General features: G+C 40.3%; 1 pseudogene; it reads left to right on the forward strand.

Moving 5' to 3' along the window:
- The first annotated feature begins 2,035 nt into the window (after positions 1-2,035).
- LOC106588085 (integrin alpha-X-like) overlaps positions 2,036-15,616 on the forward strand; it is a 35,242-nt pseudogene continuing 21,661 nt past the window's right edge.

The raw sequence follows: 15,616 nt of genomic DNA on the forward strand, positions 1-15,616 counted from the left end.
GACTTACAGTAGTGAATGCATACATTTCATAAATTTTTTTTTCTGTGCTGGCCCCCCGTGGGAATCAAACCCACAACCCTGGTGTTGCAAACACCATGCTCTACCAACTGAGCTACTGGGAAAACACTAATATATCTTGATTAGAATAGTATTCCATCTTGAGTCAATACATGTTAGAATCAGCGATTACAGCTGTGAGTCTTTCTGGGTATGTTTCTAAATAGCTTTCCACACCTGGATTGTGCAACATTTTCCCATTATTATTTTCTAAATTCTTCAGGCTCTGTCAAATTGGTTGTTGGTCATTGCTAGACAACCGTTCTCGGATCTTTTAGTCAAAACAGTAACTCAGCCACTCAGGAACATTCACTGTCTTCTTGGTAAGCAACTCCAGTGTAGATTTGGCCTTGTGTTTTAGGTTATTGTCCTGCTGAAAGGTGAATTCATCTCCCAGTGTCTGGTAGAAAGCAGACTGAACCAGGTTTTCCTCTAGGAGTTTGCCTGTACTTTTTATCCTGAAAAACTCCCCAGACCTTAATGATTATAAACATACCCATAACATGATGCAGCCACCACTATGCTTGAAAATATGGAGAGTGGTACTCAGTAATGTGTTGTATTGGATTTGCCTCAAACATAACACTTTGTATTCAGGACAAAAAGTTAATTGATTTGCCACATCTTTTGCAGTATTACTTTAGTGCCGTGTTGCTAACAGGATGCATGTTTTGGAATCACAGCCAATAAACTCTGTAACTGTTTTAAAGTCATGCTGAAATCTCTGAGTGATTTCTTTGTCCTCCGGCAACTGAGTTAGGAATGACGCTTGTATCTTTGTAGAGACTGGGTGTATTGATACACCATCCAAAGTGTAAGTAATAACTTCACCGTGCTCAAAGGGTTATTTAGTATCTGCTTTTTGTTTCATGTTTACCCATCTACCAATAGCTGGCCTTCTTTGTGAGGCATTGTAAAACCTCTCTGGTTGTCACGGCTCTTTGAAGGATCGGACCAAAATGCAGCGTGTTCGTAGTTCCACATACTTTCTTTATTGTGAAACTAAATGCAATACACGAAAAACACTTGAATACACAACAACAAACCGTGACGCAGAGATGAAAACACACTACACTAAAGATAATAACCCACAAAACAGGAAGAGAAAAACCCCTACTTAAATATGATCTCTAATCAGAGGCAACGAGGATCAGCTGCCTCCAATTAGAGATCAACCCAAACAATCCCAACATAGAAATAGAAAAACTAGAACTTAAACATAGAAATAGAAAACATAGAACAACCACCCAAAACACCCTTGTTACGCCCTGACCACTCTACTATAGAAAATAACAACTTACTATGGTCAGGACGTGACACCGGTGGTTGAATCTGTGTTGCTTGACTGAGAGACCTTACAGATAATTGTATGTGTGGGGTACAGAGATGAGATAGTCACTCAAAAATGATGTTGAACACTATTATTCCATGCAACTTATTATGTGACTTTTTAAGCAAATTTTAAAGCACATTTACGCTTGCCACAACAAAGGGGTTGAATCCTTACTGACTCAAGACATTTCAGCTTTTCATTTTTAATTAATTTTCACATTAACTTTATATGTTCGAATTCATAATCAAATATGCTTCCCAAAAATAACATGGACGCTGTGGAAGAATGTTTAATTTGATTGGTGATGTTCTGCATTTATCAGAGTGCCATAAGGTAGCCTAATTTCAGATGGATCCATTTAACAGGATTATTAAGGAAATTGTTATTCTTGCAAAGCATGTACATGTTTTAATCAAACTGTTATCTTAATCTGAATATCCACAATAATCAAATTATTGTGTGCATGTAACCATACTCATTATGTGGTATTGTATGTATGCCAGTAAAAAAAAAATGTGAAAAAAGTCAAGGGTGTAAATACTTTCTGAAGGCAATGTACATCCACATTCTCACCCAAATGATAGTGAACTACCACAGCTGCTTTTGGGGGTGGAGACGCCTCATATAAGAAGAGGCATCCAGGAAACAAAGTGCAGGAAGACGAGTAAGTTTCATTTGCAAAGGTTGAGTGTTGCAATATTTTCCTCACTGCATGCTAGTGAACAAAGTGAGGGAGAAGATGTCCAGGCAGGGACCCCTCTGCCTATTCACCTGCATGGCAGCCATGGGTAAGCGCTGACTATCAGGATTTCACTCAACTTAATATTCAATTACATATTAAAGGGGTTGGAAAAACATCATTAGCTCAAATAGTAAAAACAAGTAAATTACTTTCAATATTACACGTTTTAAATTACAGTTTATTTTTTGGGGAGCTATTCCTGAGTGTGAAATACTGAAGTATGTTGAACCGTTCACACCATTGTAACCAATAAGTATAGTTGAAGTAGAGGAGGATATGTTTTCAAATGGATGCTTAACTTGCACAGGGATCATTTATGTCAAATGTCTCTAATATCGCCATTAGTGTAGGCTAATGGGGATCCCAATCAAATCTAATGCTCTAAATTTAATTTACAGAACTAGTCATATCTTTACTTGTCGTTTTACATCAATAACAGTAACCCACTTCCACCAAAAACGTTTTGGGTTTTGAGGCAATAGTTGGTTGGAACCATAGGTCACTTCATCTTTTAAACCTAGATAACACTTTATAACGCATTCATGTTTTTGAGATAGTCAATGATGAGCATTAACTATTGGACACATTTTTCATAGTGAAAAAGTCATAAAGAAGTTATTTACAATGTTGAAGATGCATTACCTTTTTGAGGGCAGTTCTGTCTGAACACACCAAGCACACCCATGTTTACTCAAATATGTTGAAATGATGATTCCTCAAATTACATTTGTGCACCTTCTCATCCATGTGCACCTATTATAGACTGAACCTTGTTTACACCAGCGCTGGTGCCAGACTATGATCAGCTGCAGGTCATTTTTTTCTTCAAAGGAGGCCACTCTTTGATGCTCTATTTACAGTTAGGCTATATATAATATATGCCACGAATCTTCCACCAACATGATTCTGTGGCAATACACCATTTACATTTTACATTTACATTTAAGTCATTTAGCAGACACTCTTATCCAGAGCGACTTACAAATTGGTGCATTCACCTTATGATATCCAGTGGAACAACCACTTTACAATAGTGCATCTAAATCTTTTAAGGGGGGGGGGGGGGTTAGAAGGATTACTTTATCCTATCCCAGGTATTCCTTAAAGAGGTGGGGTTTCAGGTGTCTCCGGAAGGTGGTGATTGACTCCGCTGTCCTGGCGTCGTGAGTGAGCTTGTTCCACCATTGGGGTGCCAGAGCAGCGAACAGTTTGGACTGGGCTGAGCGGGAACCGTGCTTCCTCAGAGGTAGGGGGGCCAGCAGGCCAGAGGTGGATGAACGCAGTGCCCTTGTTTGGGTGTAGGGCCTGATCAGAGCCTGAAGGTATGGAGGTGCCGTTCCCCTCACAGCTCCGTAGGCAAGCACCATGGTCTTATAGCGGATGCGAGCTTCAACTGGAAGCCAGTGGAGAGAGCGGAGGAGCGGGGTGACGTGAGAGAACTTGGGAAGGTTGAACACCAGACGGGCTGCGGCGTTCTGGATGAGTTGTAGGGGTTTAATGGCACAGGCAGGGAGCCCAGCCAACAGCGAGTTGCAGTAATCCAGACGGGAGATGACAAGTGCCTGGATTAGGACCTGCGCCGCTTCCTGTGTGAGGCAGGGTCGTACTCTGCGAATGTTGTAGAGCATGAACCTACAGGATCGGGTCACCGCCTTGATGTTAGTGGAGAACGATAGGGTGTTGTCAAGGATCACGCCAAGGTTCTTAGCACTCTGGGAGGAGGACACAAGGGAGTTGTCAACCGTGATGGCGAGATCATGGAACGGGCAGTCCTTCCCCGGGAGGAAGAGCAGCTCCGTCTTGCCGAGGTTCAGCTTGAGGTGGTGATCCGTCATCCACACTGATATGTCTGCCAGACATGCAGAGATGCGATTCGCCACCTGGTTATCAGAAGGGGGAAAGGAGAAGATTAATTGTGTGTCGTCTGCATAGCAATGATAGGAGAGACCATGTGAGGATATGACAGAGCCAAGTGACTTGGTGTATAGCGAGAATAGGAGAGGGCCTAGAACAGAGCCCTGGGGGACACCAGTGGTGAGAGCGCGTGGTGCGGAGACAGATTCTCGCCACGCCACCTGGTAGGAGCGACCTGTCAGGTAGGACGCAATCCAAGCGTGGGCCGCGCCGGAGATGCCCAACTCGGAGAGGGTGGAGAGGAGGATCTGATGGTTCACAGTATCAAAGGCAGCAGATAGGTCTAGAAGGATGAGAGCAGAGGAGAGAGAGTTAGCTTTAGCAGTGCGGAGAGCCTCCGTGACACAGAGAAGAGCAGTCTCAGTTGAATGCCCAGTCTTGAAACCTGACTGATTAGGATCAAGAAGGTCATTCTGATAGAGATAGCAGGAGAGCTGGCCAAGGACGGCACGTTCAAGAGTTTTAGAGAGAAAAGAAAGAAGGGATACTGGTCTGTAGTTGTTGACATGGGAGGGATTGAGTGTAGGTTTTTTCAGAAGGGGTGCAACTCTCGCTCTCTTGAAGACGGAAGGGACGTAGCCAGCGGTCAAGGATGAGTTGATGAGCGAGGTGAGGTAGGGGAGAAGGTCTCCGGAAATGGTCTGGAGAAGAGAGGAGGGGATAGGGTCAAGTGGGCAGGTTGTTGGGTGGCCGGCCGTCACAAGACACAAGACACCACATAACCAATAAGCAAAGCATTAACAATGAAGGTTCCAACACACACTGGACCAGAGCCATTTATTTGGGCTGGACTAACCAATTATGGGACCCAGGGCAAGAATGTATTTAACCAACTGTTAGCCTAAATGTAATTCGTTCTGAATTAGTGCCATGTTGTAACGATTTGGGAGAAGCCCAGGTAAAATGGTGACACGTATAGGCTAACCTGGGTTATCCAGACAATGTGCCAGCCCAATGGATAAATACAGTCTCATCACAATGCGCAACAACAGAAACTAATTAATTTACTTTAGGAAACTTTCTGAATGGACATAGAGAGAATAAGCAAACTCACACGCATATCCGTCAAAAGGACCCACCATTTAAAGCCACCAGCGCATTTCAAACACACAACAGCAAATCAAATTTCTCCTTTCCTAAAAACGTTGGCTAATAAAAACCTAGGCCTTGGATAATGCTAAAACAATGTAGCCTACCAAATGAATTGACAAGGAAAGTTTGAAGGGGGAGAGAGAGAGCTATGCCTAACATCATCAATATCCAGGCCAACACTACAGGATTTTAATCTATGGGTAGTTTTTGAGCCGATGTCTTTTAAAATGTTCCACAGATTTTGAGGCTGATGTAAGTTGTCATTAACAGCGTCTATGTAGTATTAATTGTGTATCTATCCTGGTTTCTACAGTTAATATAACCATCATAATCTTGTTGTAGACTTTTCCTTCTCAATTTGGCCAGGTACCGATCCCTTTTCCTTATGAGGTCTAAGATCTCAGAAGTGATCCATTTCCTTGACCACTGTTTGATTCTAATTTGTTTCATCGGAGCCAGAGAGTCGAGTGCAGACAAAAACGAGCTTGATCATCACAGTTCAGTACATAAGACCAATCCAAAATTCCAAGTACTTCTACAAAACTTTCCTTTGATTATTGATTCATTAGACCGTACCTTCATGTAGTTATTACATGGCTCAAGTAGAATTTTGGATTTCTTACGGGTACAGTAGGTTACCATATGATCACTAAAACCAATATTTAAGACTCCTGACTGTCAGATGTTCTCTTGGTCTGATACAATAATCAAATCCAAAGTTGATTTACTGTCAGTACACAATGAATTGCAGAATAAATCAGAAACGCCACACAGCCTTAATCCCCGGTATGGAGAACGTTTTTCCGGTCCAAACATGTCCCTTGCATCAATACATGTGCTAAGGACCAGTCCAATCTACTATGCTTGATGAGCACAAACAAAGCAACTGGGCTGAAAACCTTCCTGCAAGATTCATAAAGGATTGTGCTTGTATCAATGCTAAAATGATATTGTAAACCTTTCTATTAGTAGTAGTACATTTCCCAATGATCTCGAAACAGCCCAGGTTGTTCCGCTCCACAAGAAGAGCAGTAAAACAAATGGAGGAAACTACAGGCCTGTGTCGATCCTCAGAACCTTATCCAAAGTTGTTGAGATTCGTTTTTAATCAACTTGAGGGATACCTTCTCGAGAACTTCTTTATGAACTCCAATCTGGCTTTACAACGGCTCATTCCACTGATACTTGCCTTATCCACCTTTTTGACCACATTAAGCAGGAAAGTGAGAAAGGGAACTATACAGGTATGGTCATGTTAGACTTGCAGAAAGTGTTTGACACTGTGGACCATGATATTCTCCTGATGAAACTGAAATGCATGGGTCTAAATGATGTAGCATTGAATTGGTTTAGGTCTTATCTGACCAACAGAACACAAGTATGTAATGTTGGTGATGTTCTGTCAGAGGCCAAAGAAATATCCCGTGGAGTACTGCAGGGATCCATTTTAGGGCCTCTCTTATTTATTATATACGTTAATGATATGCCAGATACAGTAAAGTGCAAACTCCTGCTTTATGCTGATGACTCAGCCATACTTGTATCAGGGAAGGATACAGTTTACATAGAGGAGACCCTGAGTAAGGAATTGCATTTTGTTAGAGATTGGTTGACTGACAACAAATTGTAAATATATTTCCGAAAAACTGAATGGATTTTGTTTGTAACAAAACATAGATTGCTTAGGGCTGACAAGATAAAGGTAAACTGTGCAGGCAAGGAGATTGAATCTAAAACAAGTGTATCTTATCTTGATTTAGACTTGATTGCTGCTAAAATTCTTTCCAAAATGGTGAACAAATTTAAATGTTTATATCGTAACACGCAATATTTTAACATCAAAGTTAACAAACTGCTTGTCTCAACCTTGATTCAGTGTTGTTTTGATTATGCCTGCTCTGCTTGGTATAGTGGGCTATCAAAAAATCTGAAAAAGAGAATGCAGGTCATGCAAAATAATGTTATCCGGTATATGCTGAATGTTCCCCCGAGGACCCACATAGGGTTACAGGAGTTCCGGGAGGTGGGCTTGTTGTCTTTGGAGTCCAGAGTGGACCAACTTAATCATATGTTTGACATCTTAAATGATTGTGCCCCAGGTTATATGAAAAACCACGTTGATAAGGTCTCTAACCAAAACAGTTACAATGCCAGAGTAATTGTAAAATCCCAAGAGTAAACAGTACTGCGAAGAGTATGTGTTGCTATACAGGCATTTATCTATGGAATAGCTTCCCCTTGGAGATCAAGCAAAGAAAAAGCAGAAATAGCTTTAAAAAGCAGGCAAAGGTTTTCATTTGGACAAGGTTGCCTAAGTAAGAGAAACCACTCCACTGCCTCTTGTGCCCCCTACTGCTGGTCAGGTGTATTTATTTGAATGATAGGTATGATGTGCAATGAATAGATTGTTTTTAATGTCAAATGAATATGGTTCATTTTTACGGTTAGGGAAAAGTGCAGTGAATAGTGCCACTTTTTAGGTTGTCAATATAAATGAATGTATTTATGGTCGTTTGTAATTTTGTCTTGCCTTTTAATCATTATATGTGTTATTGTTTTTACCATCGAAGACCACTTTGGAAAAAAGCATTTTAATGAATACTTTCAAGTGATATCCTCTGGGTTCACATTGTACATTTTGTTCTACATGTATGTTACCCAAAATAAATTCAATTAAATATGTGATTGTAGGCCTATATTATGAAGGCCTGTATGATGATATCTAAATCTGTCTCTAGTGGATATTATTTGCCTCTGTCTTGCATAGCACAGGTCAGGTGGTATGGCAGCATAGGCCTAAGAATGATAGATTGATATATGAATAACCCTCATTTCTAACACATCTCTGTCTTCAATGTTCCTGTCCTGCACAATTCCCACATCTCCTCCGCTGGCATCATCTCCACTGGCCTCTCTTACCCTCTCCTCTCTCTCTTCCTAATAGCTAGCTCTTGTATGAGTTGCCTAGCTCAATGCGAGTCCCAGGAATAGCAATACATATACACATATATATATATATATATATATACATATACACACACACACACACATACATACACATATATATATATATATATATATATATATATATATATATATATATATTTTTTTTTTTTTTCAACTAATATTCGAGGGGATAAGCAGCTTGGTTTTGCTTGCTGAGTATAAAATAGGATACCGCGTTGGCAATGAGAACTGGCTGGAAGTTTGAATTGCTAGTTTGTAGCCCTGGTGTAGTGTGATTGGCTGGTGGTGATAAATTGCTAACCTACATTTCTGCACTGATAGATTGCAAACGTAGGCTACAGGACAGTCAGTGATTCATGAATTAATTAATTCACGCAACTCCTGCTGTAGATACTGGTGTGGGTGATGTTTTTTAGTGAAGCGTGATGTCAACATATCCATCGGTGCCTTAAGATCTCAATTGCTTTTGATTGGGGGGGGGGGGGTCTAAATGATCTATTCTGGCTATGATTTTATCATTGTAATTTTAACCCACAAATTCATTTGGAAATTAAAATGTTTCATATTTATATAAATAAATATATATTAAATAGATGATATATTGTGTTTTGGGGGTAGCAAGAAAGTCAATTTAGGGAGGCAATTGCCCCCCAATCGCCCCGGCACTGATTTTCACTGAGCATTATCTAACATATTACATAGTAAATTATGCCAATTTTGTTGTAGGGAATCGTGGGGAATATCTGATATCTGGGTAAAATGAATTATGAGAGAAATCGCTTTTATGCGCAAATATTTATATAATAATCAGCATATTGAAGTAAACTTGGAATCACACGATAAAATGTTGTGTTGTCCTCCCACTACAACTCACCAGGAAAGCATGCGTTAATTAGGCTACTAATTAAATAAATGATGATGAACTTCACAGGGTGGTGAAAGTGCAAGGTGAGGAGCTTGATGATCATTTACAATAAATTCTGTGGGTCTTATTCTTGTGACACGTTCATCAATGCTTGGCTGCCGTTTGACAAGTAAAATGATCTAGGTTTTTATATGTGCACTACGTCATCACGCACAGACTTTTGTCCTTGTCCCATCGCGCTCTAGTGACTCCTGTGGCGGGCCGGGAGCATGCATGCTGACACGGTCGCCAGGTGTACAATGTTTCCTCCGACACATTGGTGCGCCTGGCTTCCGGGTTAAGTGTGCATTGGGTCAAGAAGCAGTGCGGTTTGGCAGGGTTGTGTTTCGGAGGACGCACGGCTCTCGACCTTCGCCTCTCCCGAGTCCGTACGGGAGTTGCAGCGATGAGGCAATACAGTCACCAAAGAGTTGTATAACTAAAACAAGATAGACCACAGCCTGTCATTTCCAATAGGAACAGATTAATCAAAGTGGGCAGAACAAGCAAAGAGGTGGGCACGAGCTAGCGAGATCCTATTGGACCGTTCTAGCAAACATCTGCATATTTCCGTTAGGGAACGCCTACTGTGTGAAATGCGCGTGTGCAATAACTCAATTCGACTTTGCACTCCTAAACAACGCGATTTTTAAAACTTTGGCCAAGGCAAAAATTTACAAAACTTAGTCCACTCTGTTCATAACAGTGTATACTGTTATTTCTCCTCCACAGGGTAATGGTCAGTGTATACTGTTATTTCTCACCCACAGGGTAATGGTCAGTGTATACTGTTATTTCTCACCCACAGGGTAATGGTCAGTGTATACTGTTATTTCTCCTCCCCAGGGTAATGGTCAGTGTATACTGTTATTTCTCCTCCAAAGGGTAATGGTCAGTGTATACTGTTATTTCTCACCCACAGGGTAATGGTCAGTGCGCCATATCAGAAGAATGGATCTGGTGGAATCTGTAGATGTGCTCAAGACCGAACAAACTGTACAGACTGTTACACTCCTCAAGGTAGAGATGGATGTTGATGATACACTATACTGAGTGTTATACATCATATACATTTGTGTAATTCACTTTCTCTTACAGAATGTACTAAGAAAATAGTGGACCTCGTTTTCCTCTTTGACGGATCAGGAAGCATGACAGTGAATGAATTTTATAAGAACAAAGGTTTCATAAACAATATCATGACAACCCTAAAAAACTCCTCAATCAAGGTATTCTTCGATTTTAAAGCTCATAACTTAAATCATGCTCGTGAGGTTGCTGAACATGCATCTGTTTATCTACACTCTTAGAAGTAAAGGTGCCTAGAAGAACCTTTTGAGTTGCCACCCCGGCGGAACCTTTCCAGTTCAAACAGGTTCCTTGAGGAACATCTTCTTAAAAGGGTCTTGGAGGAACCCCTGTGTAAAGGTTCAAACCATAACCTTTTTCTGATGGGAGGAGTTACATTTTGAACCTTTTCAATAATATATTTGTAGTGGGGGCAGCCTATCAGATTGGAGGCGTGGCCAATTGGAGACGTGGCTTTCAGATAGGCACTTTTTGGCCCCACGTTAGCATAAATGTCATTCTTGGTCATCATTTTGAGTTTCACACTGCAGATGAAATCCTTGAATATTTATATATATTATATCGGAAGTTTACATGCACTTAGGTTGGAGTCATTAAAACTAATCTTTCAACATTTCCTGTTAACAAACTATAGTTTTGTCAAGTCGTTTAGGACATCTACTGTTTGCATGACACAAGTAATTTTTCCAACAATTGTTTAGAGACAGATTATTTCACTTATAATTCACTGTGTCACAATTCCAGTGGGTCAGAAGTTTACATAGACTAAGTTGACTGTGCCTTTAAACAGCTTGGAAAATTCCAGAAAATTATGTCATGTCTTGTCACGCCCTGACCGGAGAGAGCCATTTTTCTCTGTTTGGTTAGGTCAGGGTGTGATGTGGGGTGGGCATTCTATGCTCTCTATTTCTTTGTGGTTCCCAATCAGAGGCAGCAGTCTATCGTTGTCTCTGATTGGGAATCATACTTAGGCAGCCTTTTCCCACCTGTATTTGTGGGTAGTTGTTTTCTGTTTTGTATTTCTGTACCTGACAGAACTGTGAGCTTTTCGTTTTGTTATTTTTGTTTGAGTGTTTCATTGTTAATAAAATCATGAGCACTTACCACGCTGCGCTTTGGTCCACTCCTTCCGACGAAACCCGTTACATGGCTTTAGAAGCTTCTGATAGGCTAATTGACATAATTTGAGTCAATTGGAGGTGCACCTGTGGATGTATTTCAAGGCCTACCTTCAAACTCAGTGCCTCTTTGCTTGACATCATGGGAAAATCAAAATAAATCAGCCAAGACTTTAGAAAAAAAAATTGTAGACCTCCACAAGTCTGGTTCATCCTATGGAAGCAATTTCCAAACGCCTGAAGGTACCACGTTCATCTGTACAAACAATAGTACGCAAGTATAAACACCATGGGACCACGCAGCCTTCATTCTGCTCAGGAAGGAGACGCGTTCTCTCTCCTAGAGATGAACGTACTTGGCTGTGAAAAGTGCAAATCAATCCTAGAACAACAGCAAAGGATCTTGTGAAGATGCTGGAAGAAACAGGTACAAAAGTATCTATATCCACAGTAAAACGAGTCCTATATCGACATAATCTGAAAGGCCGCTCAGCAAGGAAGAAGCCACTGCTCCAAAACCGCCATAAAAAAGCCAGACTACGGTTTGAAATTGCACATGGGGACAAAGATCGTACTTTTTGGAGAAATGTCCTCTGGTCTGATGAAACAAAAATAGAACTGTTTGGTCATAATGACTATCGTTATGTTTGGAGGAAAAAGGGGGAGGCCTGCAAGCCAAAGAACACCATCCCAAACGTGAAGCACGAGAGTGGCAGCATCATGTTGTGGGGGGTGCATTGCTGCAGGAGGGACTGGTGCACTTCACAAACTAGATGGCATCATGAATTAGGAAAATTATGTGGATATATTGAAGCAACATCTCAAGACATCAGCCAGGAAGTTAAAGCTTGGTCGCAAATGGGTCTTCCAAATGGACAATGACCCCAAGCATACTTCCAAAGTTGTGGCAAAATGGCTTAAGGACAACAAAGTCAAGGTATTGGAGTGGCCATCACAAAGCCCTGACCTCAATCCTATAGAAAATGTGTGGGCATAACTGAAAAAGCGTGTGCGAGCAAAGAGGCCTACAAACCTGACTCAGTTACACCAGCTCTGTCAGGAGGAATGGGCCAAAATTCACCCAACTTATTGTGGGAAGCTTGTGGAAGGCTCCCTGAAACGTTTGACCCAAGTTAAACAATTTAAAGGCAATGCTACCAAATACTAATTGAGTGTATGTAAACTTCTGACCCACTGGGAATGTGATGAAAGAAATAAAAGCTGAAATAAATAATTCTCTACTGTTATTCTGACATTTCACATTCTTAAAATAAAGTGGTGATCCTAACTGACCTAAGACCGGATATGTTATAAGGATTAAATGTCAGGAATTGTGAAACCATGAGTTTAAATGTATTTGGCTAAGCTGTATGTAAACTTTAACTTAAACTGTATATATTTCAATATAATGCTAATACTATTAACAAATCTGTTTACATATAGTAATAAAGTGGCAACTATTCCCACTTTGGAAGAGCATTTGCTCTTGAGGAACACCTCTGTAAGCCTCATTGACACTACAAAAATATTTGTGTTTGACCTTCAAAGCTGATAACAATACAGCAGAACAGATAAACAGGAGTGAAATTTACTCTTACGGGTGGCCTAGAAAAATATATACAGTATCTTAAAGCCACGCCCATACTAAACCACGCCTCCACTCCAGGGTTCCTCCACGAACCCAATGCTACATTGAACCATTAAAGGTTCCTCCAAGAACCCCTGATCTAACCGAAGGTGCAAATATGAACCATTGACTAGCAATGGTTCCTTGAGGAACTCCAGGGGTTCCTTGAGGATCTTCAGGGTTCCTCGAGTCACCACTAATTCTAAGAGTGTATGCGCAATACCCACGCTGCTGCATGGAAAGTATGGTATGAAATCAATATTAGTCATCTTTTCCTCTTTTTTAAATCACAGTTCGCAGCGGTTCAGTTCTCAGCAACAGCCAGAACAGTTTTCAAATTTCAATGACTACCAAGAGGGGAGAGCCTTTACTAATCTTAGGAAAGAAGAGCAAATGGCTGAACAAACCAACACACATAAGGCAATAGACTTTGTCTTGTAGGTCACAGTTGATCATTATTAATCAGTTTTACTTTCAAAGTTCTGACCGAATACTCAGAATCTGATCAAAGGGGATTGTGGTGTAAGAAAGATAGCTTGATCTGTTGTTTGAATACATCTATTTCAGGAACAACATTTTTGAAAACCAAGCTGCCGGCGCCACCGCAGATGCAACTAAAGTACTGGTCATAATGACAGATGGAAATCCCAGTGATAGTGATAGAAGGTTAAACTCTATCAAAAGAAGTGATGAGAAAAACATAATCCGCTTTGTCATCGGGGTAAGTCCTATAATACCTATAATATCCCCTACATAACACCACACAATTGAATGACTTAATTCCATTTCAACTGTTTCATTTCCATAACTACAGCTTGTTGATCACTAGCCGAAACATGTTGACTAGAAGGTATGCTCTCCTCCTAGTTGAAACAACCAAAGCCTAATATATTTGTGAACTTCAAGTGAAATGGTTTGCAAATGTACCTCAATCCAGGGATGGAAGGTTTCGCTGTGTTGCTACTTATCCCACAACAATCTACGGCGAATGTAGAAGATTGATATACTGCTATTTTTTTATTAAACTGCCTTGTTCATCCTCATGCTAGTTAGCTAATGCTAAAGCAGCAGTGTTTTTATCTTCTCGATTTACCATAAATTGTTGTGGGACAATTAGGGTTGAGGTACATTTTCAAGTTCACCGAGGTGCAAATATATTGGCATATGGCCGTTTCGACTAGTTAATCACCAGTGTATACCAGTGTTAGTGCTTTAATGTATGATTTCAATGTATGCTGCTTACATTCTTGTGTGTTTCCCAAATAATGCACTAGCTGGGGAGTTTTTTTAAAGCTACAATGTATGTACCTTTTTGGGCAATGGACCAATTTCACATAGAAATGTTGGTTATAGATCTGTCATTCTCATTGAAAGCAAGTCTAAGAAGCAGATCTGTTCTATGTGCGCTATTTCTATGCTCCCCGTTTTTAAGTTTCGATTTAGCACCTTTTACTTTCAGTTTTGTACACCAGCTTCAAACAGCTGAAAATACAATATTTTTGGTAATGGAAAATATATTTCACAGCGGTTTGGATGGTACAATGATTCTCTACACTTTATTTGCTTGTTTTGTGACAAACTGAAATTAAGCGAACTTTAAGAATTTTAACAACCAGTAAATGGCAGAGTGATTTCTGCAAAGTGCATCTTTAACCTGTTAGAACATGTAGCACAATGTTAAATGATTCTATCTATAAGCTAGATTTATAGTTATTTGGCAACTTTACTTGTGAATGATACAAACCAATAGAATTTTTTTAAATTGAACCTTCATTTAACTAGGCAAGTCAGTTAATTAAGAACAAATTCTTATTTACAATGAAAGTTAGGAACAGTGGGTTAAGTGCCTTGTTCAGGGGCTGAACGACAGATTTTCACATTGTTCGATCCACCAACCTTTCGGTTACTGGCCCAACGCTCTAACCACTAGGCTACCTGCCGCTATAGGCTATTTGTCATTTGAGAAAGTCGCAAAAATATATATATTTCACAGCGGTTTGGCTGATATAATGATTCTCTACACTTTTGCTACATGCCACAGGGCCTACACACAACAAAGGCCATACTCTTGATCTTGTGCTGTTCTATGGTCTGAATTTTGATAACTTGGAAACTATTGATGTGTGTGTCTCTGACCACATCAGTATTGCTTTTAAAATGCTTCCCCCCACCTAAAAATGTGTCTGTTCCCACTCCCATCAATACCTCCACAACTGCTAGTAAATTTACAAATGCTTTTTAATCCTCTACTAAGGAACCTGTTCTGTGTCATCACACAATGATTTGCTGAACAGGTTCAATTACATACTGTATGTCAGGCTACGTTTGACTCAGTGGCACCAGTTAAAACCAAGAATAAACTGTCTGCCAGAGTCTCATCTTGGTTAGATGACCACACTCGTTACCCTTAAAAAGTGTTTAAAAAAAATGATGAACATAAAAGGAAAGCCTGCTAACTTCAAGTATTCTATGAGATAATGAAGGATCTGATGATAAATTACAATGTTGTGGTTAAAGATGCAAGAGCAAACTACTTTTCTACCCTGATCTATGAGAACTCCCACAACTCGAAAATTCTGTTTAAGACAATTGAACATATTGTTGGTGCCAATCGGGCTTCCGTTCACTTCACAGCACGGAAACTGGTTTATTGAAAGTCAATAATGAAGGGCATAGGCGGGCATGAAATTTTGTCAGACAGTTATTGTCATGCAAAAGTATGCCGGTCTCACGGTAATTGACCATTAATTAGCATAAACATGTTTGGCATCGC

Source organism: Salmo salar, chromosome ssa02, assembly GCF_905237065.1.
Source record: "Salmo salar chromosome ssa02, Ssal_v3.1, whole genome shotgun sequence".
NCBI classification, from domain to species: Eukaryota; Metazoa; Chordata; class Actinopteri; order Salmoniformes; family Salmonidae; genus Salmo; species Salmo salar.